The sequence below is a fragment of the Macaca mulatta genome, chromosome 11, assembly GCF_049350105.2.
Source record: "Macaca mulatta isolate MMU2019108-1 chromosome 11, T2T-MMU8v2.0, whole genome shotgun sequence".
Classification (NCBI taxonomy): domain Eukaryota; kingdom Metazoa; phylum Chordata; class Mammalia; order Primates; family Cercopithecidae; genus Macaca; species Macaca mulatta.
This window is the reverse complement of record NC_133416.1, coordinates 66897361-66923657: the sequence shown is the minus strand read 5'-3', so window position 1 is coordinate 66923657 and position 26297 is coordinate 66897361. Positions and strand designations below refer to the sequence as shown.

The 26297-nt window shown below is 37.5% G+C and overlaps 1 protein-coding gene across 9 annotated transcripts in view; it reads right to left on the bottom strand.

Annotated features, from left to right (window-relative positions):
- SLC16A7 (solute carrier family 16 member 7) overlaps nt 1-26297 on the bottom strand; it is a 180520-nt gene that overhangs the window by 91229 nt on the left and 62994 nt on the right. The window contains exons 1-2 of one of the 9 annotated variants that reach the window (XM_077953202.1): nt 18493-18723; nt 17402-17495 (exon numbers count right to left, since the gene is read on the bottom strand). The exons of 7 other annotated variants lie outside the window; for them this stretch is intronic. The gene's annotated coding sequence lies outside the window, so the exon portion shown is untranslated. Of the gene's footprint in view, nt 1-17401; nt 17496-18492; nt 18751-26297 lie in introns of those variants that run through there. One more of the 9 variants, XM_015152155.3, reaches the window with a different exon arrangement.

Sequence of the window (26297 nt, the reverse complement as noted above, 5' to 3'; positions counted from 1 at the left end):
GTTTCCTTGTAGACTCTACTATCTCACCACATTGGCATTGTGAATTTCTTGCACTGGACCTTTCTCTTATAAAGTCTGACTGAATAAATTTTCTCCTAAAGATGAGCTATAGCTTTCTAATCTCCAAAGCCACTGAACTTCATCTCATTAACATTTTTAACGGTATGTAATAATATTCAATTGTACCTTGTACTTGAGACTTGCAGTCCTTGGCCTCTCTCTTATTATATCACTACTCTTTATTCAATGGCTACTTTTCCTCATTAGGTCCTACATATGTGGGTTCTCATAAAGGTTAAATTGTTGGCTCTTTACTCTTTACGTATCCCCCATAATATTATCTATCTCTATAGATTCAGTTACCACTTTTATTCATGGTGTGCTCCAATTCTCTACCTCTTGTAGTAATCCTTTTCCTAAATTTAAATTCTTCATTTATTGCTACTTCCTAGATATTTTCAAATGGGCACCCCACTGAAATGTTAAATTTTTGAGTTTGTACATTGCAGGAACCGTTCCTAAGCTGAAAAACCCCAAGTCCTTTCTTTAATAAGTAATTCCTCTTTAATAGCTCTTGAATGCATCTTTCTTTTCATTTCTCTCTTGATCATCATGGTTCATGTGCTTTTCACCTCACACACGGACAACTGTAATAGTCCCCTAAAGGACTGTCTTACTTTCAGTTTCCCAACCTTGCCTCCTATATCTCTCCACGCTTCTGGCCTCTCTCCAACGCATCCTAGCAGGATTGATCTCCCAATAGTAATTCTCAGATTGGGTCACTCCTCCATCTTCAACAGAAGGCATACCAAAGTTTGACTACCTTAAATTTTTCTTGCCTATTTTCCATAATTTCATACATTTTATTCAAATTGCATAACACTCTATCAGAAGACACCTGTCTCACAGGATGTTGACAGGTATTACACGGAAATGATTGGTAGATTTGAGAAATTTTCTGTTAAATGTTATATTTCACAATTTCTCAACATCTTCATTATGTCAATATGCATTTTTTTTTTTTTTTTAGATGGTGTTTCGCTCTGGTTGCCCAGAATAGAATACAATAGCATGATCTCCGGCTCACCGCAACCTCCGCCTCCCAGGTTCAAGAGATTCTCCTGCCTCAGCCTCCTGAGTAGCAGGGATTACAGGTGCCTACCACAATGTCTGACTAATTTTGTATTTTTAGTACAGACGGGGTTTCTCCATGTTTGTCATGCTGGTCTCGAACTCCCGACCTCAGGTGATCCACCCACCTTGGCCTCCCAAAGTGTGGGATTACAGGTGTGAGCTACTGTGTGAGGCCGCAATTTGTTTCAGTTAGACAATACAGACCTCCTAGACTGGCTTTCATGTACAAAGTTTTTTTCTTTTTTTTCTCAAGAAAATCTAAACTGTAAGCATCCTGAGACCATAAACAGTGAATAAATCATTTATATTCATTATAGTGTCTAATAAAGTGACCTTAGGCCAAGGAAATAACTTCATGTCAGGATATGCTGAACTTTGTTTTTTCATAACTATTCATAAAATTATTTTTATAGTAGTCTTTTGTCCCCCAAGATGTTAAAATTTATGTACGTTTAATTATATAAACTAGCAGTTAAAAATAAAATGATAACCCTAACATGTAGTTTGTTATACATGTAATCCTAAAATAGATATTGCTGCTAGAATCATTATCTGCAGATAATGATAAAGTTTAGATCTACTCAATGGATTTAGCTTAAAAGCCGAATGTATTTCCATAAATGAGGTACAGGATTCACAAAGTACTAAGTACAGCTAGGTAAAGAAATTTTAGTCTCAGCAAAAGTTTTTTTAATGACCAGTAGAATTCTACTTGGAATTTCTAGGGTCAGTTTAACCCGGTTCCTTTGGGATCAGCATGTAACATGTATTTTCAAAGACCTTGGGGAATAAAGCTGTATTATGAGATTCTTGGGGTCGCAGGACTCTAATTGGCTCCAAGCTGGTCCCTATAGGTGATAGAAATAGACCTATTCTGAGAGGAGTTCAACTGAATTCAGCCATGCTCCTCAGGGGCCTAAGAAAAAATGACCCGAATGCTATTGGTTCCCTATATGCCCACAGCAGACCCTCTCAAAGAAACCAGTGACAGAGAGATCCCTATCCAAATATAAGAAATTAATAAACAGTATAAATTGAATCACTGTTCGAAATACTACATTCAGTAACATTTAAACTTGAAAGGAGCTGCAAGGTGAGAATTACTCTTCATTCCTTTTCATTCCATCCTCCTCCCCGTGCTTAAATCTCTCTAACTTGTAGGAATTACCTGATGAAAAGGAAGATTATTACAGGAGATAATTTAGTTAGGAAAAATATTAACAATTTTTCTACAATTTTTGAAGCAGCTCTATAAAAACATATTTGCAATGAGCCACAGAAGTACCTAGATTAAAAAAACAAAACAGGGGGGCGGAGCAAGATGGTCGAATAGGAGCAGCTCCAGTCTCCAACTCCCAGTGCCAGCGACACAGAAGACCGGTGATTTCTGCATTTTCAACTGAGGTACTGGGTTCATCTCACTGGGGAGTGCCGGACGATCGGAGCTGGTCAGCTGCTGCAGCCCGACCAGCGAGAGCTGAAGCAGGGCGAGGCATTGCCTCACCTGGGAAGCGCAAGGGGGAAGGGAGTCCCTTTTCCTAGCCAGGGGAACTGAGACACACAACACCTGGAAAATCGGGTAACTCCCACCCCAATACTGCGCTTTAGGAAACAGGCACACCAGGAGATCATATCCCACACCTGGCCGGGAGGGTCCCAAACCCACGGAGCCTCCCTGGTTGCTAGCGCAGCAGTCTGTGATCTACCGGCAAGGCAGCAGCGAGGCTGGGGGAGGGGCGCCCGCCATTGCTGAGGCTTAAGTAGGGAAACAAAGCTGCTGGGAAGCTCGAACTGGGTGGAGCTCACAGCAGCTCAAGGAAACCTGCCTGTCTCTGTAGACTCCACCTCTGGGGACAGGGCACAGTAAACTAAGACACACAGACACCTCTGCACAGACGCAAACGACTCTGACAGCTTTGAAGAGAGCAGTGGATCTCCCAACACGGAGGTTGAGATCTGAGAAGGGACAGACTCCCTGCTCAAGCGGGTCCCTGACCCCTGAGTAGCCTAACTGGGAGACATCCCCCACTAGGGGCAGTCTGACACCCCACACCTCACAGGGAGGAGTACACCCCTGAGAGGAAGCTTCCAAAGCAAGAATCAGACAGGTACACTCGCTGTTCAGAAATATTCAATCTTCTGCAGCCTCTGCTGCTGATACCCAGGCAAACAGGGTCTGGAGTGGACCTCAAGCAATCTCCAACAGACCTACAGCTGAGGGTCCTGACTGTTAGAAGGAAAACTATCAAACAGGAAGGACACCTACACCAAAACCCCATCAGTACATCACCATCATCAAAGACCAGAGGCAGATAAAACCACAAAGATGGGGAAAAAGCAGGGCAGAAAAGCTGGAAATTCAAAAAATAAGAGCGCATCTCCCCCGGCAAAAGAGCGCAGCTCATCGCCAGCAACGGATCAAAGCTGGACGGAGAATGACTTTGACGAGATGAGAGAAGAAGGCTTCAGTCCATCAAATTTCTCAGAGCTAAAGGAGGAATTACGTACCCAGCGCAAAGAAACTAAAAATCTTGAAAAAAAGGTGGAAGAATTGATGGCTAGAGTAATTAATGCAGAGAAGGTCCTAAATGAAATGAAAGAGATGAAAACCATGACACGAGAAATACGTGACAAATGCACAAGCTTCAGTAACCGACTCGATCAACTGGAAGAAAGAGTATCAGCGATTGAGGATCAAATGAATGAAATGAAGCGAGAAGAGAAACCAAAAGAAAAAAGAAGAAAAAGAAATGAACAAAGCCTGCAAGAAGTATGGGATTATGTAAAAAGACCAAATCTACGTCTGATTGGGGTGCCTGAAAGTGAGGGGGAAAATGGAACCAAGTTGGAAAACACTCTTCAGGATATCATCCAGGAGAACTTCCCCAACCTAGTAGGGCAGGCCAACATTCAAATCCAGGAAATACAGAGAACGCCACAAAGATACTCCTCGAGAAGAGCAACTCCAAGACACATAATTGCCAGATTCACCAAAGTTGAAATGAAGGAAAAAATCTTAAGGGCAGCCAGAGAGAAAGGTCGGGTTACCCACAAAGGGAAGCCCATCAGACTAACAGCAGATCTCTCAGCAGAAACTCTCCAAGCCAGAAGAGAGTGGGGGCCAATATTCAACATTCTTAAAGAAAAGAATTTTAAACCCAGAATTTCATATCCAGCCAAACTAAGTTTCATAAGTGAAGGAGAAATAAAATCCTTTACAGATAAGCAAATGCTTAGAGATTTTGTCACCACTAGGCCTGCCTTACAAGAGACCCTGAAGGAAGCACTAAACATGGAAAGGAACAACCGGTACCAGCCATTGCAAAAACATGCCAAAATGTAAAGACCATTGAGGCTAGGAAGAAACTGCATCAACTAATGAGCAAAATAACCAGTTAATATCATAATGGCAGGATCAAGTTCACACATAACAATATTAACCTTAAACGTAAATGGACTAAATGCTCCAATTAAAAGACACAGACTGGCAAACTGGATAAAGAGTCAAGACCCATCAGTCTGCTGTATTCAGGAGACCCATCTCACACGCAGAGACATACATAGGCTCAAAATAAAGGGATGGAGGAAGATTTACCAAGCAAATGGAGAACAAAAAAAAGCAGGGGTTGCAATACTAGTCTCTGATAAAACAGACTTTAAACCATCAAAGATCAAAAGAGACAAAGAAGGCCATTACATAATGGTAAAGGGATCAATTCAACAGGAAGAGCTAACTATCCTAAATATATATGCACCCAATACAGGAGCACCCAGATTCATAAAGCAAGTCCTTAGAGACTTACAAAGAGACTTAGACTCCCATACAATAATAATGGGAGACTTCAACACTCCACTGTCAACATTAGACAGATCAACGAGACAGAAAGTTAACAAGGATATCCAGGAATTGAACTCATCTCTGCAGCAAGCAGACCTAATAGACATCTATAGAACTCTCCACCCCAAATCAACAGAATATACATTCTTCTCAGCACCACATCATACTTACTCCAAAATTGATCACGTAATTGGAAGTAAAGCACTCCTCAGCAAATGTACAAGAACAGAAATTATAACAAACTGTCTCTCAGACCACAGTGCAATCAAACTAGAACTCAGGACTAAGAAACTCACTCAAAACCGCTCAACTACATGGAAACTGAACAACCTGCTCCTGAATGACTACTGGGTACATAACGAAATGAAGGCAGAAATAAAGATGTTCTTTGAAACCAATGAGAACAAAGATACAACATACCAGAATCTCTGGGACACATTTAAAGCAGTGTGTAGAGGGAAATTTATAGCACTAAATGCCCACAAGAGAAAGCAGGAAAGATGTAAAATTGACACTCTAACATCGCAATTAAAAGAACTAGAGAAGCAAGAGCAAACACATTCGAAAGCTAGCAGAAGGCAAGAAATAACTAAGATCAGAGCAGAACTGAAGGAGATAGAGATACAAAAAACCCTCCAAAAAATCAATGAATCCAGGAGTTGGTTTTTTGAAAAGATCAACAAAATTGACAGACCACTAGCCAGACTAATAAAGAAGAAAAGAGAGAAGAATCAAATCGACGCAATTAAAAATGATCAAGGGGATATCACCACCGACCCCACAGAAATACAAACTACCATCAGAGAATACTATAAACACCTCTACGCAAATAAACTGGAAAATCTAGAAGAAATGGATAATTTCCTGGACACTTACACTCTTCCAAGACTAAACCAGGAAGAAGTTGAATCCCTGAATAGACCAATAGCAGGCTCTGAAATTGAGGCAACAATTAATAGCCTACCAACCAAAAAAAGTCCAGGACCAGATGGATTCACAGCTGAATTCTACCAGAGGTACAAGGAGGAGTTGGTACCATTCCTTCTGAAACTATTCCAATCAATAGAAAAAGAGGGAATCCTCCCTAACTCATTTTATGAGGCCAACATCATCCTGATACCAAAGCCTGGCAGAGACACAACAAAAAAAGAGAATTTTAGACCAATATCCCTGATGAACATCGATGCAAAAATCCTCAATAAAATACTGGCAAACCGGATTCAGCAACACATCAAAAAGCTTATCCACCATGATCAAGTGGGCTTCATCCCTGGGATGCAAGGCTGGTTCAACATTCGCAAATCAATAAACATAATCCAGCATATAAACAGAACCAAAGACAAGAACCACATGATTATCTCAATTGATGCAGAAAAGGCTTTTGACAAGATTCAACAGCCCTTCATGCTAAAAACGCTCAATAAATTCGGTATTGATGGAACGTACCTCAAAATAATAAGAGCTATTTATGACAAACCCACAGCCAATATCATACTGAATGGGCAAAAACTGGAAAAATTCCCTTTGAAAACTGGCACAAGACAGGGATGCCCTCTCTCACCACTCCTATTCAACATAGTGTTGGAAGTTCTGGCTAGGGCAATTAGGCAAGAGAAAGAAATCAAGGGTATTCAGTTATGAAAAGAAGAAATCAAATTGTCCCTGTTTGCAGATGACATGATTGTATATTTAGAAAACCCCATCGTCTCAGCCCAAAATCTCCTTAAGCTGATAAGCAACTTCAGCAAAGTCTCAGGATACAAAATTAATGTGCAAAAATCACAAGCATTCTTATACACCAGTAACAGACAAACAGAGAGCCAAATCATGAATGAACTTCCATTCACAATTGCTTCAAAGAGAATCAAATACCTAGGAATCCAACTTACAAGGGATGTAAAGGACCTCTTCAAGGAGAACTACAAACCACTGCTCAGTGAAATCAAAGAGGACACAAACAAATGGAAGAACATACCATGCTCATGGATAGGAAGAATCAATATCGTGAAAATGGCCATACTGCCCAAGGTAATTTATAGATTCAATGCCATCCCCATCAAGCTACCAATGAGTTTCTTCACAGAATTGGAAAAAACTGCTTTAAAGTTCATATGGAACCAAAAAAGAGCCCGCATCTCCAAGACAATCCTAAGTCAAAAGAACAAAGCTGGAGGCATCACGCTACCTGACTTCAAACTATACTACAAGGCTACAGTAACCAAAACAGCATGGTACTGGTACCAAAACAGAGATATAGACCAATGGAACAGAACAGAGTCCTCAGAAATAATACCACACATCTACAGCCATTTGATCTTTGACAAACCTGAGAGAAACAAGAAATGGGGAAAGGATTCCCTATTTAATAAATGGTGCTGGGAAAATTGGCTAGCCATAAGTAGAAAGCTGAAACTGGATCCTTTCCTTACTCCTTATACGAAAATTAATTCAAGATGGATTAGAGACTTAAATGTTAGACCTAATACCATAAAAATCCTAGAGGAAAACCTAGGTAGTACCATTCAGGACATAGGCATGGGCAAAGATTTCATGTCTAAAACACCAAAAGCAACGGCAGCAAAAGCCAAAATTGACAAATGGGATCTCATTAAACTAAAGAGCTTCTGCACAGCAAAAGACACTACCATCAGAGTGAACAGGCAACCTACAGAATGGGAAAAAATTTTTGCAATCTACTCATCTGACAAAGGGCTAATATCCAGAACCTACAAAGAACTCAAACAAATTTACAAGAAAAAAACAAACAACCCCATCAAAAAGTGGGCAAAGGACATGAACAGACATTTCTCAAAAGAAGACATTCATACAGCCAACAGACACATGAAAAACTGCTCATCATCACTGGCCATCAGAGAAATGCAAATCAAAACCACAATGAGATACCATCTCACACCAGTTAGAATGGCAATCATTCAAAAGTCAGGAAACAACAGGTGCTGGAGAGGATGTGGAGAAATAGGAACACTTTTACACTGTTGGTGGGATTGTAAACTAGTTCAACCATTATGGAAAACAGTATGGCGATTCCTCAAGGATCTAGAACTAGATGTACCATATGACCCAGCCATCCCATTACTGGGTATATACCCAAAGGATTATAAATCATGCTGCTATAAAGACACATGCACACATATGTTTATTGCGGCACTATTCACAATAGCAAAGACTTGGGATCAACCCAAATGTCCATCAGTGACAGATTGGATTAAGAAAATGTGGCACATATACACCATGGAATACTATGCAGCCATAAAAAAGGATGAGTTTGAGTCCTTTGTAGGGACTTGGATGCAGCTGGAATCCATCATTCTTAGCAAACTATCACAAGAACAGAAAACCAAACACCGCATGTTCTCACTCATAGGTGGGAACTGAACAATGAGATCACTCGGACTCAGGAAGGGGAACATCACACACCGGGGCCTATCATGGGGAGGGGGGAGGGGGGAGGGATTGCATTGGGAGTTATACCTGATGTAAATGACGAGTTGATGGGTGCAGCACAGCAACATGGCACAAGTATACATATGTAACAAACCTGCACGTTATGCACATGTACCCTACAACTTAAAGTATAATAATAATAAATAAATTAAAAAAAAAAAACAAAAAAAAAAAAAACAAAAAAAACAGCATTTGCTGGCACAGGTAAAGCTGGGACTCCCAACTGTATGCTTACAGAGCTAGAGAACTGATGAACATTCTAGGAGTTTATTTGCATGAACTGACAATTTTGTTTGTTTTGCAATGTGGCTACAGACAGACAGGACAGTGCATCGATGCCCAGGAGGGAGTAAAACAATAAACAAGATGGATGACATGGTACATACACTTTTCTCGTCTGCAGGAAAATTTGAGGTTCCAGGGGATAGGTGATTTAAGAACTGATGCTACAGAAGCTGTTTTCACAAAATACTTTAAGACTCTAAACACAATGATGTTTTAAAATTCATATATGGTCAGGTATGGCATGGATTTGAACAGGGGTCATTTTTTCCATTGCTGCCTGCACCTCAGTTTTGGGTATTTGGGAATCAGTTACTTTGGAAGCACAAGAGGACAAGAACTTTCCATAGGCAGTGTTTTTGTTGCGCTGTTGCTTTTTCCACTGAGGGCATTAGCAATGATGAGAAAGCAGTAGGGCAAAAACTCATTTGACCTCTCTACTCATTTGACCTCTCTTTCAGCTCATGTGCTTCCCACAAATATTTGGTGCAGGAATTTACAGAGAATTCAGGGTCATAGAAAAGGCAAATGAAGGTGAACAGTCCAAAGAACTACAATTATTACTATCAACCTAACTTCATTTTTAGTCATCAGTTCATCTATTCATTTGTTCAACAAATATCAATTGAAAGCCTATTATTTGTCAAGCACTGTGGCTACAGGGCTAAACAAAATATGAATACATATTTTAGTAGAGGAGAGAGGCAATGAGAAAGTTAAAAATATAAATAAGATAATTATAGATTGCATTCTATATAAAGAAAATAAATACAATATTATAATAGAGATTAATCATTCAGGGATAGAGGTAAAAAAAAAAAAAAAAAAAGTCTGCAAGTAGAGAGTGGCCAAGAATATAAGAGGTGGAGAAATTTTCATTTTACTTATTCTGAAGAGTAGAGGCTAAAGAACCTCCTTCTCTCCTACCTGCCTCCTTCTCGATCCAAAACACAATAGCAATCAAGATAACTCATTTTCAGTCTAAAAGAAATAAGACTAGACATAATGCCTATACATTCCAAGGCTATTTTTCAAATCTGGTTAAATAATATCTTGAAAACACTACATTGGAAAAAGTCCTCTATCTTCTGTGACGTTCGGCCCCAGACTCTTGGAAGCTCTCAGGACCACCTCAGTGATGCACTGTTTCATTCTTTCTTGGCTACGAATCCCACAGACTTGGACTGGTTTCTACTTTTCCTGTCTTTTGCCTCTCTATCCTTTGTAAAAGTTCTGTTCTTGGACGTTTTGACTGCAAAGTGGGATAGCCTTTCTAACTTGCTTTTCCTTGATGCCAGTAAAGTCAGGCAGAAAATGCCTTTATTTTTCAGGTTATTACTAATTACTGTGGAAAAACACATGAGCATTGTAAAAATGATTAACATGAATAAGTTCCACAGCTGGGAGTTATGGAATAACTAACTGTGCTGGTCTTCAGTTACAGATCCTGCCTGTCTCTGAAATGATCATTTTAGTGGCAATAACTTTCTACCTTGGGTTTTTATACTTAGAGGTAACCCTTACCATGCTTCTTTCTTAATTCTAATTCTGCCCTTATGATGAAATCAAGGTAGAACATTGTACTTAATGTCTTGGTGTCTCCAGCATTCATTCATCCATTCATTCATTCATTCACTCACCAAATATTTATTTGGTATTTCATTTTATGCCAAAGACTGTGCCACACATTGGAAATACAAAGATGACTAAGACGTAAGAGATAGTTTCCTTTCTATAAAAGGACAAAATGTAGGAGGTAATTATAAAGTAGATAATTACATCATATGATAAACTTCCTGAGACAGGTAAGTTCAGATTTCTATGGGGCAAAGAGAATAACCTAACCTAGATAATGATAGTCAAGAAATTAGAACAAGAAGAGTTAAGGTTGCACTGAACTGTTTGAACTGTCTTGAAGAATGGGATTAACTCCTGGGATGAGTTCAGGTAGGGTGAAATTGGGAGTAGGGTGAAATAGGTAACAAAAAAAATACCAGTTGATGATGGCAGTGGTGGCCCTTCTATAGTGGCCACTGGCATGATGCCAGCTGCAGTGGGAGGGGTACATCTGGGGCTCCAAATAGCCGGGAATAGGTGGAAGCTCCGCTCCTTTCTGACTTGGCAAGGCAGAAGTCTTGCACTCCCTGGGAGCAGCTGTGGCCACCGAGCCATGGCTGGGGACCCAGGCATCCCTGTGCTCTTGGGAGCTGGGGGCAGGCAGGAGCCCACCTTCCTAGGTGCAGCTGCAGCCACTCAAGTCACACTGCGGACACTGGCATCTGTGCACTCTTGGGGGCCTAGAAAGGCCCCTCTGTCCCTGCAGGCTCAGAAATGCCTGCTCCCACAGCTTGGCTTCCCTCTGTTCCTGGTGCCTGTTCTGATCTTGGAGCAAAGATGAGGCCAAGCCTGCACACTGTTGGAACCTAGTTGGGTGTGTCTTTGCTCAGGGCAGCACTGACATGCCAGCCCCCTGCCACCTCAGCCCCCCTGGACTTTGGGCATCAACAAGCACAGGAGGGAGGCAAAGTGGGGGCTGAGGGTAGCTTCAGCACTAGCTTGCAGCCACCCGTTGGCACAAGCAGCCTGGGCATCATGAACAGCTTCAGGAGACAGACAGACTCCTGGATAGAAAGGGATGGGTTCCAGGTGAAACTCCACCTTCAAGCTGGGGAAGGCCTAAAGCTTGGGTGCCAGGCTGTCAGACCCAAGGACCAGAATGGGAAATTATGGTGCTTTTTCCGTGCCCACCTGTGGCTGCCCATGAACCAATCAGGAGGCACTTCCTCCCATCCAAAGCCCATAAAAACCCTGGACTCAGCTAGACTCAAAGAGATGATGGGACAACCTGCTTGTGTAGAAGAGTCTCCTCTCTGAAGAGAGCTGAGCAGACATCGGAACTACTAGCTGCAGAGAGCAGTTACCCACTTCAGAGTATCCTCTCTGCTAAGAGATGAACACTCATCAGGATACTGTGGCTGCAGAGAGGAGCTACCTACTGCGGGTCTCCTCTGAGCTGTTCTATTACACAATAAAACTCCTCTTCCCCTTGCTCACCCTCCATTTGTCCACATACCTCATTCTTCCTGGACACAGGACAAAAACTCAGACCTGCTGAATGGTGGGGATAAAAGCTGTAACACAAACAGGGCTAAAACACACCCCTTCCCCGCCATGTTGCAGGCAACAAGAAGGAGAGAAGAGAGAGGGAGGGAGGAGCTATGGCCCTTCAGGGAGCCCAGACCTGGGAGTTCCCTGAGCCAGGGCTGTGACCTCAGCCAGCATGCCTGGCTGTGTGCAGTGGCTAAGCCCCATGCTTGCTCACTCATATGCCCCTCGCTGCTCCACACCTGGCTCACCCTTGGCAGGTATGAGATTCAGGCCAGCAGAGCAAGCCAAGTGCAGCCTGCCAGGCCAAGTGGATGGAATGAGCCCACCAGACTCCAGTAAAAACGGGCAAAGGCACCACCAGCCACAGAGGTTTCTGGCTGGTGAAGTGACACCCAAGGATCCTATAATATTTGTATGTCCTAGAAGTAAGGGACACCATGGCACCATGACCTATGTAGTTGGAAACAAGTGAGGGTAGAAAAGCACAAAGCACATTTTTCTTAAAACTTTCAAAATTACTTACTGGTTTTCGAGTAAGGGAATGATTTGGCTAGTTTGCATTTAAGAGATAGGGTAAAGAATACAGTTGAAGACAGAGGTTATAGCAACAAACTATTAGATTCTACTGCAAGTAATCTAGAAAAGCCATGACAAAACAGTAGCCTTGTGGAAAGACAAGAGGGAAGATTTGAGAGCAATTAAGGAACTAGAACCTTACTGTACTTGGAAGATGGATGCTAAAACTAGTGGAAGAAAAGAGAGGGATTGAGAATGAGACAGATATTTGACCTGAAAGTCTCGCTGAAACCATTTATTTATTGAGACAAGTTTTAGGTAAAAGAAGATAACATGTTTAGTTTGGAATAAGTTCCAATTTGGAGTAAGCTATAAATACCACTAGCTTTGTTAATAAACATTTGTATGCAAGGTTTAAGAGCTCCTTAAAAAAATCTCTTTAATATTTCAATGTTCGATTTTCAAATTTTTCCAGCTTACGTGTCACCCCTTCCAATATGCCTCTGGCCTAGCCAATAATGATGCATTGGACCAACCTCTTCACACACAAACCCTGATTTTGTCTTTTTACTAGAAAGGAAAATGCAGTTCACAAAAAGACTGCACTCAAAAGATCTCATCCTAGATTCCATTATAAATTCAAAGTATCAAAAATTCACAACTATTCATTAAATCTTTCTATTATAAGAAAAAACACTAAGCACTATATTAAAACACACACACACACATGCAATGAGCTAAAACATAATAAAGTTTAAAATAAGCTGTCTCTGTATGAAACAGGGTGCAGATGAAACAGGAGAGGAATAAACTCATTTCAAGTGATATTCTAGTAAATTCTTCAGTTGAATGGTAGTCCTCTGGATATTAATTTTGTTAATATGCTTTCTACCTTATGCAAATGTTACTTAAACTTTTGCATTTAGCGAAAGATTTTAAGTAACATTTTCATAAGGTAGAAAGTATAAATTATATAGGAAACATAAAATAAAAATATGTCCCTTTACCTACTTAGTAGATAAAAATACTCTAGGAAGGAATTATGTATTATCTACACTCTCTATTTTTTGCATTTTGTTTCCTTCTTTAATGTGGCATACTTTAATTCTTAAAAAAAATTATAATAATTTAGAGTAATTGAGGAGTAAGAAAAAAGCGATTTATTAGTTCTCTATTTTCCAGAAATTATAAAGTTTGTTAGTGGGGGTTGTACCTAATTGTTTATAATTGTTCTTCACATCCATTTGACATGCTTGAATGAAAAAAATGGTAAAAAAAAATCCAATTATTACTAAACAGATTTTATATGAGTAATAGTTTGCTGTTAGCTACAATTAAAAAAAATCAGGAACTACTTCACATCAAAAAAGAAAAGGGCAGAAATCATGCCAGCATACTTAAAAAAATAAAAATTGTACTTTAAAAAATAAAAGTTCAATTTAAAATATTAGTTTACTCAAAATGCAAATATATTCAATATAAAAATTTATTTTTTTATCCAATTAGTGAAAGAACACAGTAAAAATACTAAAAAATGAAGTAAATTGTTTTTACCTAGAAGCATTATAAATCAGAAGCAAATTCTGTCAAATGTTAGTCATTGAGAACATCAATCTGTACAATGACTCTGCTGTCAACTTCAGGTTTTGAGACTTAATCATTTCAGAAGCAAGAAAGCCATAAGTCATATTTTACCCAAGAGACACTTGGGTACACATATTCAAGCTGTTACCCTCATAAATTTCTTGACAGTTTGCCTGAAGGTCAATTGGCAATGAAATAATAAAAAATTTAATTTTTGAACAGATTATGTGAAGAAAGATTTAAAGAAATATTTAGTCATTTGGCTTTATATATAACTGGGGAATCTGCAATAGCTGCAAAACTAGTAAACACATAATAGTCCTGAAGTATACTTAATATGTAAGTGCATGATGTGGAAAGTGGAAGTGCTAAATAACATCAGAACATCTGACCCAGTTCATTTTTTTTTCTAAAAGTGTTCATTTAAATTATTTTATATAAAAAGAAGCATAGTTCATTAATGTGTAATCCCTACACAGATTTTATTACATCATGCATTGTATTTTTTCAGACTGTGGTAAAATTATGGTTGATAACAAAACAGGCCACAAATGCTTCCCCTCTCTATCTTCCTCTTTTAACATTTTCCTTTTACCTTTACTTTGAGGCTTAAACATGTGATCTGCTGTGTATGCCAGTCTGCCCTGGCTGCCGTAACAAAATACAGTGGTGGCTTCAACAATGGAAATTTGTTTTATCACACTTCCGGAGGCTGCAAGTCTGATATCTGAGTGCCACATGGTCAGGTGAGGTTGAGGGCTCTTTTGCTGTGTGCTCACTTAGCCTTCCTCTGTCCAAGAAGACAGTGGGAGAGATCAAGTTCTCTGTTGCCTCATAAGGACACTGATTTCATCAGAACAAGATGCTACCATCACAACTTAATTACTTCCCAAAGGCACCATCTCCAAATTCAATCACACTGGGTATTCTGGGGGTATACAAAGACTCAGCCCGGAATACTATGACCAGTGAATAAGACAATAAGAAATATGAAAATATGAAATAAGTAGATATTTGAAACCATTTGTGCATTTGAGCCTGTCCTCTCTTGCTAGTTCTTAAGGATGTCTTGGGACCCTTGTCATCACCATGCTATGAAGAAACAAACTAGTCTGCTGAATAATGACTGGCATACAGCCTTGTTCCATCATTGCCCTCGTTGACCCAGACTTGCTTAGCTGTGGGTAAGATGATCTGAGAGATGAGGATCAGACCTACCACTTTATGAGACAACTGTAACTGAGTCTTAGCATTTTAGAAGTCCTAAACCCTCTAGCATGTTTGAATCTGATCTATCTTCTGTCCCATTGTATCCATTGTGATCTGGGATACCAGAATATCACATGAGTAACAGCATTCCCAAATGTACTCCTATCTCTGTAGCATGACTTCTATCTTGACTGTTGGTTTTCACTCCAGTTCCCAAAGGACGGAAATTGTGGCCTAAATTTTAGCCCTTTTTATTGGAACATAGATCTCCTGCCTTATTTCTGCCAAGCTGCTCCTCTTTTCTGCACCTTCTTCCCAGCACCTCTTACTTTAGAGAGCTGATAAGACTGTAGAGAATTTTGACTTAACGTAAACAGGCCTGCTATCTATACATATAACATTGGTGGGCTGACAAAAAAATATCAGCACAGTTCAGATTTCCTCTGCTTTCCCCACCTGACTGGCCCTTTCAAATATCAGCACTAGTTCATGTGTAATCTAAGCTCTTTGGACCCAGTGATATGGATTACCCGTCACCTTAAACAGTTCTATCAACAAAGTTTTGCGAGAAGAAGAAAGCCTCTTTCTATCATTTAATTCACAAATATTTATCAAACGACTCCTATGTGGCAGAAGTCCAGTGTGCTAGCACTACGGGTATAAAGAGGAAACAAGATATAGTCTATGCCTTCATGGAGTATATAATCTTTTTAGAGATAATAACAAGGAAAAAAGAATATAACACTCTATGGCAGCTTTTCAGCTAGAATTATCTGAATCCCTAAAAATGGAAAATTGTTTTAGTGGCTATTTTCTTAGTTCTTCTAATATTACATAAATATTATGCAACATAATGCAAAAGAGAAAAGTTAACACATAAAATGGATAAATCAGGTGTAAGGCTTAGGTCATTAGGGAATAATTTTCTCATCAAAATCTAGTTGGGAAAAACTGCTCTAAAGTGATAACTATTGTATAAGGCAGCATAACTAAACCAGACTGAGATCATAAAAATATTTTGGTTACTTGAGCCTTGAATGATGAGCATGATTTCATCAAGTGACAAGCAAAGAGTAAAAAAATCCAAAAGAATATTTGCAAAAATTCTTCTCAAGAGAGATGAGGATATCCTTGGAGAACTAACAGATAAATAAATGCCCTCTTCCAGTTAGATAACCAATGATGTTCCAACAAGTAGCACAGCAAAGATCAATAGAGACTTAAGACATTTGAAGAACTGATACACAGAATTAAACATGCAGTGTCATCTTTATAAACCTGCTTCAATATTAAGTTCAGTGTTATGGGTAAGAAATGAATATTGCAATATTTTATTCATCTTTGTTAATGTCCTTTGGGTTATATGAGACAGTTTTTCACTCCTTCTATGATGTTAGGCTGCACAAAAGAGAAGAAAGTGTACTAATTAAATGCTCAGGTAAATATTTTATTGCTAACAAAAATTACTAGAGATTACTTGTGGACAAAAAAACCCCAGAAAAACAAAAAAAACATATTCTCTGACAACTTGTCTAAACTATAAGTAACACAGTGTCCTACCTTACTGAGCTAGGGCTTAATTTTGTTCAACATCATGGGAGTCTCAATTTCAGCACTTATTCTTTGTTATGACATATTCTTACTAGTATATTTTAGAATCAACTTTAAGAAATAACTGAATCTATTTGTCAATTATTGTCAAAAACAACAGCTCAATATTTATTATGCCAAAACCAATTCATCAATTTCAGCAAATGTTCTTCTACACTCAGATATAAAATGATCAACGTTTTGTTCAAGAGGTTAGCTTCATTATACGTGGAAATATTATGTGGCAAAATCATTCTGACATGTTTAATATACTGCTCAAAATTATAAATTTCGTAAGAACCTTGTAAGTTATTTTATCATAGAAGTGATGGAAATGAGACTTTAGCCTACAAAATATCCTGAGTCAAAGTCAACTCTTTTATGCTTTAGAGTGGAGAATTCTATGGCTTTGTTAAAGCTCGGGTCAAATAGCTGACTAGATCCAAAACTGCATTTGAATTAAAGTCCTTGGACTACTATAAAGTACACTTACAGAACTATCTTGATAGAGAGATGGCACAGCCTTCCATCCAGGTACGAACACAAATAAGCTCTTTGATTATTATATAAGAATGTCATGTTTGCAACCCACACAATTAGAATTCAATGCATATCTAATTGCAATAGGCAATACAGAACTGCGATGCACTTTATATTTGATAATTTGCTATCCACCTTTAGTCCAAAGTCAGCCAAAGAATCAACATGTTGCTGTAAATTCACATGTGAATGTAACCTCTCTGCTGCAAGCACATGATGATAAAAAAATCTGAAAAGCAAAAAACAAATTAAATATCTAACCTAAATGGTGATCATAATAACAGTATCAACAAGAAGAAGCATCTCCATTGCCCAGAAACAGAGGGAAAACACAGCATGGTTTTCCAACACAACACTGGAAAACACAGCATTGAGCCTGCTGGAATGTGGGACTGGAAGTAGTCAATGAAGCAGAAGTTCATGCTCTGCGTGGTAGAGGGGGCTCTAAGTACTCCACACAAGATGGGAGATAAGAAAGTCTGTCTCCCTGATACAGGCCTGGTGCTGGTCCGGCCTGCTGTCCGTACCTTTAAACCTCCTGAATGGAGGAATACAAAAATAAAATCATTGCTCATCAACACCTGAGAATATGTGAAATTATGAACCTGTCAGCATGGCTTTGGTGTGTATCTAAATGAGAAGTAGTAATACTATCCCAAATGTTTTGGAATGAAATTACCTAAGTCCTATAATAAAAATCAATTTATTTTTACTATTTTTTTCCAACAAAGTACACACACGCAGTTATAAAACACAATGATTCAGAATAGGAAAAATAGGTTACTTTTGGCATTATAATATGAAATACAAATAATTTAATGATTAAAGATTTAGTCTTATTTTCAGAATGTCAATGTTAAAAATTTTTAAAATTTTCCTTACTAGCCAAGACTTGGCACACTATATAATGTACCTTATTTTAAATAATTATGATTAATACATCTTTCAGCCAGTAGGATTAAGAACCACAATTGATAGTTTCATAAAAACATGTAAAAATTATCTTCCCATCTAATATAATACAGAATCTCTGCTTAGCCTTAACTTGGAATACTTCAAAAATAAAATATTTTTTATTACATTAGCCAGCATATATAAAGTTTTTCACTGTTATTCCAATATACTTAGAGCATGAAATCACATGACACTAAAGGAAAAAAAAAAATCACCTCTATAATCTAAACTACAATGAACATGAATACGATTTGTATCATTTTTAAAGTTACCTGAATAGAGAGAGAACCCGCGTTTGACACTTTTCTCCTGGCTCAGGGCTAAGAACAGAGGCAACTGATCATTAACTTTTAGCCACAAGCAAACTTACACACATATCTCCAGAGACTCTGCTTTGCCCTTCCCTCTCTCTTCTCTCAAATAGGGGAAAGTTAGTTCTTTCTCTTTTTCAAGAACCTGCTTTGACATGCACAATTAGTTGATACTTTTCAAAGTCTAAAGTAAGCTTGGCTTAAATTATATCATAGGTCAAAGAAGGTGGCCAAGACTGGCAATGTGAACTGCTAAATTTAACCTTCTCATGTGTTATGTTGATGTAGCCACATTTTCAAGCACATTTTCCATCATGTGATTTAATATGCATAAAGCATATTGCAAAAATGCTGTACTATATAAATTAATAGTTGAGTGACTTTTCACTGAGTCTGAGACTAGGTAACTTTGTAAGTTACGAACAATAATAAAGAGGCCAGGGTCAAAGTGTTGAATCTCTTGTAGGCCAGCCAGTTTAATCTGTTTCCTGATCACACATAACACTCCCTACATGGTCAGCCATTCTGTAAATGCCTGTTCTCTGCCCCAAAGAGTCCCCAGCCCTGTGTGAGGGTGAATCTGGTGATAGATCATTAGTACCATCTTTGTGTTTGAAGAAATTACAATAACCTTTGGAAAAATGCAGTGCTGTAATTTATTAAATACTTTTCATATTCTAGGTAACCATTGTGCCAAATAATTTATACCTATTACCCTATTCTCTAAATGATACATGATAGACATTATGATAAATATTTTCCTATGGGGACACTGAAGCTCAGAGTTTTGATTACTTATTTCACATAGCTGTGAAATATTGGGTCCCGGATTCCGACTCTAGATTGTCCAGATTTGAGGCCTATGTTCCTCTCTATCAAACAGCATGCCAGACTCCCTCTATCAGTGGAAGAGAAATATCTGATTTCCTTTGTGAAAGATGCTATTATTTACATCTAAGCACTAAGCAGTTGCCACTTGTAAAATATGCTTCCCAAAGATTTGGGAAGGCTGCATTTCTAAATGTGTATAATTATTAAATAATAATAAACAGGTAATAACACAAATAACTTCTAGAAATTTTATCTAATTTATTTAACCAAATAAATTAAATGCTTTTACAAAATATGTGGTATGTTTCTATCATTTCTACTGAAAACTTAAGCTTAAAAACTAAAATGAAATAAAAGCATAAAGAAATTTTACCCTAGTACAAAATTAGACATAAACTGAGATTTTAACACAGTGAACAAATTGTACTATGAATTTCACAATTATATAATATATCTGACAATCAAAAGCAGTCTATATATTTACTGAGAAATCTTCAAATGCTTCTTTGTCCCAATGAAACAAGGTGCTTAGTGGCTAATGAGTGTTCAATACATTTATTTGGGGTAAAATTACTAAAATGTAATATAAGTGATTAACCAACGAATAACTTCATTTTGTACCCTGTACATATACCTCAAAGTAGTTTCTTTTTTAAAAAGGGTAAAAGAATAAAATTTCAATAATATTGTTTGCTTTATCAACTACTTTTTTATATTGATAATATGACAAGACTCAATTTTATGTACAGAAATTATCATCAACATTATTCAGTTAATATGTTATTTATTACATCAAGAATAATAATTTTAAAAGGCTCCCATATGTATAAGTTAACTGTTTTAGCTAGTATTATTACAAAATATTCTAAAGTTAAACAAGAAGAGAAATACAAAGACATACTTTTGATATGTAAACATTGTTATCAAGAAAATAGTTTGATAAGATCTATAAAGAACAAAATTGACAGGAGTTTGAAAAATGTATTTTGTACTTATTTTGTATTATTTTGCTTACTGTCGTTACAATATAAAATCCTCAAAAAATACTATCCACTGATAAAACCAGGGTCTGTTAAGTCTAGTGTGCATGTTCGAAAAGTTTAAAGAGTTCAAATTATAAATTACATATTTTCTTTCTAAATGTAGAATTCATCTTTCTTCACATAAGATATTTCTTCTATCATATTACTTTAACATGTTAAATAAACATTTTAAGCAAATATATCAAAAATTAAAATTCACCTAAAGCAGCAAATTATGGGTTGTTTGCTGGTGTAAAACAAATAGCAAATAGAATGAACTGAGTTTAATATTAACTTTAGTCACCTTTGTAATCACACTAACACCTTCAACAATTTGACTCACCTTTTTTTATAAGAATATAACTTAGAGTACAGAGAAATCACATTACTAAAGTTGGGCAACTAAATTCTGTGAGATGTAAGATAAACACAGACAGTGTGGTTTCTACATGCACCTTTGAGAAAAGAAAAGCCAAATGCAAAACAGACCTGTTCACCAGGAGCCCTGGGGAGAGAATGGCTGAAGGTGACTAACTTTTGCCAAGGTTATAAATTCTCAAAAGTAACTCCAAAAATAGGATCATGCGAGATTTTTTTTTAATTTCCGGTTTCCAAAATTCTTCAATAATATGAGGACAGGAGAGAAAGGAAATGCAGATAGTCTTAAGAGAAAACCTTGATAAATAGCCTGTGTGCCCTTGGAACAGGTTATTAATTCCATGTTTAAAACATGACAATAAGTTCTTGGCAATAGATTTATTTATAATATTATTCCCAAGTTTCACGAAGCATTTTACACATTTCCCTTGTGAGATTATGATGTTTTTCGCATTGTAACTAAGGAGTAAAACTGAATTAATGTGCAAAATCCAAGTTTTTCATCTGAATAAAAAGTACAAGAAATTCTAAAGAACAGAAAGCTCACATATATCTTGTGAATGGAAAACAGCAGTAAATTAATCAGAAAACACAAAAACCAAAGGTCTCACAAACATAATGGAAATAATATAACACATTTCTTTTCTCATCTGGATACAATATTTTTTTCTATTCTTTTCCTGGAAACAGTACCATAATCCTAACTTTCACTGAGTAGTACAAACAGTGATTCTATTTTCTAAATTCTAGAATTACAATGGAGCTAAAAGTTAGCTTACAGCAGAAGAAAACAATCCACATTAATTATCTCTCAGAGTTATAATGTAAAAAGAAATCATTTTTAACCTTGATAAGCATAAGAGAAAGATGCCATCAGTCAAATTTGCTTTCACAGAATAATTCCTTTAAAGTTTTAATACATCCTAGAAAAATCTAATTGGGGGAGGGTGATCCTAAATATGCAAGTATTCTACCACCTTAATAGATTCCTCCTTCTTGCTGACAACAGGAGTTCACTAATGGAAAAGAATTATTGGAAAGGTGATTTGAGTACATGGTACATTTAAGACCCTTACTTTCTTAGCTATTATCCATTCAATAGAAGATACTACTGTATTTAGCCAATAGAGGAAACAAGTTCAGAGAGAGTGTGCTTTAAAAATATTCTTCTAGCTCAGGACCTTGGGTTCCACTTAGCTCCCCACCATCACTCTCAGCTTGCACTGTGGTCCCACAGCTTTCTATTAAATGCACTAACATTCTGCCACTCAGCTCAAAGTCTCAGAGTCAGCAAAAATGTCTCCTCTTCTCTAAAATGAAACCAAAGTTGCCAATCCTTGTAAATTCTACTTGGAGAAGTTAAATCTATCTTCTTTCCCTAATTCCCACAGGCACCAACAAGTTTAGTAGCCTTCCAAGTGTTATTCCAGCCTTCAATCTCTCTACTCAAAACCCCAAATCTTTGCCTAAATTGTACATCTAACATGAATGCAGACAACAACATGCTCCTACTCAAAACTGGTCAATATCCCCTCCCCTTCCCAACATCCACATACCACAAGCATCTTCCACCCACCCAACCACCTAACCACTTCTCCTCCACATAGGAATGCCAGAGAATATGTTATAAAACATAATATGATAGGGTGTGTAGTTTCCATCTGTTGCTATTGCCAATTACACTAGAATAGGTATCTTAATGTGCTTTGACTTTTTACTGCTATTTGTAAAATAAGAAGTCATTATTTCTCCTGGTTTAAAAACACTACAAAGGCATTAGTCATTAACCAGATATAAATAAACGAAGTTTAAGGCAACATTAAATCTACTGTCTCAGTCACATCTCACAGGGCATGAGATCTTTCCACACCTCAAAACAAATTTACATCTTAAATAAAACTTAAGGTAACCTTTTGTTATTTTAGGATTTTTATCATAGTTTATTTTATTGTGTTTTTCAATTTTGTGACAGGGTCTCACTCTTTCACCCAGGATGGAATGCAGTGGCAATCAAAGCTCACTGCAGCCTTGAACTCCTGGGCTCAAACTAGCCTGCTTCAGCCTCCTCAGTAGGTGGGACTACAGATACATGCCACTACCTCTGGACAATTTTAAAAATGTTTTTGTAGAGACAAGGTCTGGCTATGTTGTCCAGACTGGGATTTTAAGTTATTTTAAATAAAAGTAGAAAACCTCCATATGATGATGTCAGAATAAAACAATTTAAAAAGCAATGTAAAATTACATGGCAAAGACAGTTTATAGAAGCCATAACCATGCCCTAGAAGTTAAAGTCCCATGGCTTCAGTGCTTTTATTACCCTCTGGGTTCCCCACAGGGACTAGACTCTCTTGGTGTTCTCCTCAGCAGCAGATGGAGGACATGGACCTCTTTTGCCCTGGACTGGCACTGTGACAGACCTCAGCCTGTTCACTAAACGTCATTCCCCCGGGACCACCAGTTATTACTATTATGATGCAGCATAAAATTCTTTTAAAAAAGATGTTTTTAAAAAAATCTAAAGGATTCTTTTTAAAAAAGGATTATTTAAAGGGCTCTTAAAAAAAAAAAAGCAGCAGCAGCAAAAGCAAAAACAAAAACCACAAAATAAAACGACGACAAGAAAACACCTTGATTTAGTATTAGAAGAGTTGGGTAAAACCTATACTCTACTTCTCATCTTGAACAAAGTATCTAACCTCTGTAACCCCCAGGCTTCTCACCTACATACTGGCCTCATATTTCCTAATGCAGATACTACTGTTAAAATAACACTTCAATCCACTCCACATCTGATAGCTGAATTTTCAAGAAAAAATTAAGCAAGCTTGATGCAGCAATATTCTGGGCTCTCCCTTTTCCAGATATGCCTTCCTACGGAGGAGACAGATTCTGATCTGGTCTATATTGTATGATAATTTTACTAGAGCAGGTTCTTCCCATACAAGGGAAAGCCTAAGTTTTGATAAGTTCAAATGAGAAACCCCATTTGACCATATATCCAAGCAATATTCTCCAGTTCCGCATCAATTTTAAGAATTAAAGAGATGAATCAAAGGGACTAGCTGAATACATTTTTTCCTTGTGTTTAATTAAATAACTAATTTAACCAACATATAGTGAGTAGCTAGCCACAAAACCCATTATATTATGTACAGGAGGGATGCCGGGATAAATAAGGCAGCTTTACTTTTCTCAAACAGTCACTCGCTGTAATAATAGACATTGGAGGCTACAAAAGGTGGGAAGCTAGGAGGAGGATGAGGGTTGAGAAATTACCTATTGGATACAATGTTCACCACTTGAGTTATGGGCACACTAAAAGCCCAGATTTTACCACTGCACAATATATGCATGTAAGAAATATGCACTCATACCTGCTAAATAAATTAAGAACATTTTTTAAATATTCACTTTCCCATAGCGGGAGGCTATATATGTGTGTGTGAGTGTGTGTGTGTGTGTGTGTGTGTGTGTGCATATTTTAAAACCAGAATTGTCAAAGCTAAAATAGAGTTATAAAGTAGTATTAGCAAAGTCATATATTATAAAATCTTGCATAATTTAATTGATCACCACATACATTCACATAAGCTAAAGGTACGAGCCAAAATAATAAAACTACCTACTCTAGGCATCTGCTGTCACATCATAAAGCTGTTAAGTAATGTTAGGATTTTAATTATCAAGACAGTATCACAGAAATGTTTCCCTGTATCTAAAACCATTTATACTCATTTTAACCATATTTTTATAGACACATTACCACATCTGACGGATTATTTCATATCAGAAACTCTCAATTCATTATTTCTGAACCATGTTATGAATGGAGAAGACTGAACATTTAAAAACTTTCCTAAGTTTAAGATACTGCCAAATATGTAAATCTGGCCAACTCAACATGAAAGAAAAAGCCTAATTATTTGATTGTTAGCATTTATACCAACCCACACAATCCATAGTCTATGTGAAAGAAATGAGGACACAGTGAGAGGCTTACTGGAATATTAGGGAGGATATATTAACAGCCGGGCATGCTCAGCTTACCTCTGTACTGATTTATTGATGCAGTTTCAAGGTAGAAAGGCACAGAAAGGCATAGAAGGCATGGGAAGGCATTTGGCACATAATTCACTTGAAACCTTCCACTAACTCATTGCAGTGATTTTTTTGGTCAAATAGTTCCTATTTTCCTCTGCTACCCTTCTGTTAACTGCTGGATTCAAGTGAAAACATAGGGAAGAAACAGTGATATCCTTTGTAGCTTCCGTGTTCAAACGGTTCTCCAAGGCTACCCAAAGATCCAACCATTTCCACATCGTTGAGTGCCTTGGGGAAAGCTCCTCCTAATTTTCTGTGATTTCTAGCTTTATCCAGGTAAATGAGATGCCAATTAGTTTAGTGTGGGAGAAGTAAGACTGTAAAATGAAAATCGAAGGAATTGATTGAAAAACACCACAAAGATACCACATGTATTTGAGGAAAAAGAGAAACCTCGTTTTACTAAAACATACTATGTGATTATTGATATCTGTTTCTTAACCACAGACTCAATAGGCCTGTGATTATAGTTTTTAAGTACACAATTTAAAGGGATTCCTTGTATTTCAGGTGTCTATGTAAGGAATGTATTTTGTTTTGTTTTTCCTCGTACTAGAGAAAACCTAGGGTGTCAAAAGACAGGCACAGACAAACTGTTTTGTAAGAGCAATGCACGTTTTAAAACTGCATAAGAAATCATGGCATGCTGCAACTGGCCTTTGTGTGTGGGTAGCTAGAAAGAGTAAACAGGTCTTACCACCCTGCCTAACTTCAGGGATCATTGGTTCTTCCCCACTAAGCTGGAAACATCTTGAACAGACATTATTTGTTTATTGGCATTAGGAGGTATGTAACACATGTTGGTTGAATTAATTAATATATTGTCCCTTGGGATATAGCCACTGTGGTGAAGGCCTAAAAGACTGATCAAATATATGCTCCCAACAGGCCTAAAGCAGACCCACCACCGTCAAACACAGAGAATGGGGCACTGACCGAAGTAGTCATTTCTATGTATCCACTTAAGAGACTCCTCTCTCAACAATGTCTTTGAAAACTCTATTCAGATTAGGTTTTTCTCACTTGTGAAGTATTTTTAATCTAGGATCTCTTATTACAAGGTGCTGCATACTTTCCCTACTACCAAGATATTCGCATGCTGAAGTAGTAACATCAAAACTAACCTAAAGACTCACAATATAAAACAGTTAAGACAGTACAATAAGTAAAGTCAATGAAATGGTTATAGAATATACAAATTTGCTTCATCTACATATTTATGATGATGAAAACAGACAAAGAAGAGGCATTTCAAAGCACAAAAGGTTTTAAAAAATTAAGTAAAATATCAAATTACAAAATTCACGTAATTATACTAAAATGCCTCCACCACAAAGGCGCTCATCCCTTTGAGATAGTTTTGGATACTTTCCTATCTAGATCTGAATAAAGAAAATGAATCTAGAAAATACAGTATTTGAGGAATAATTT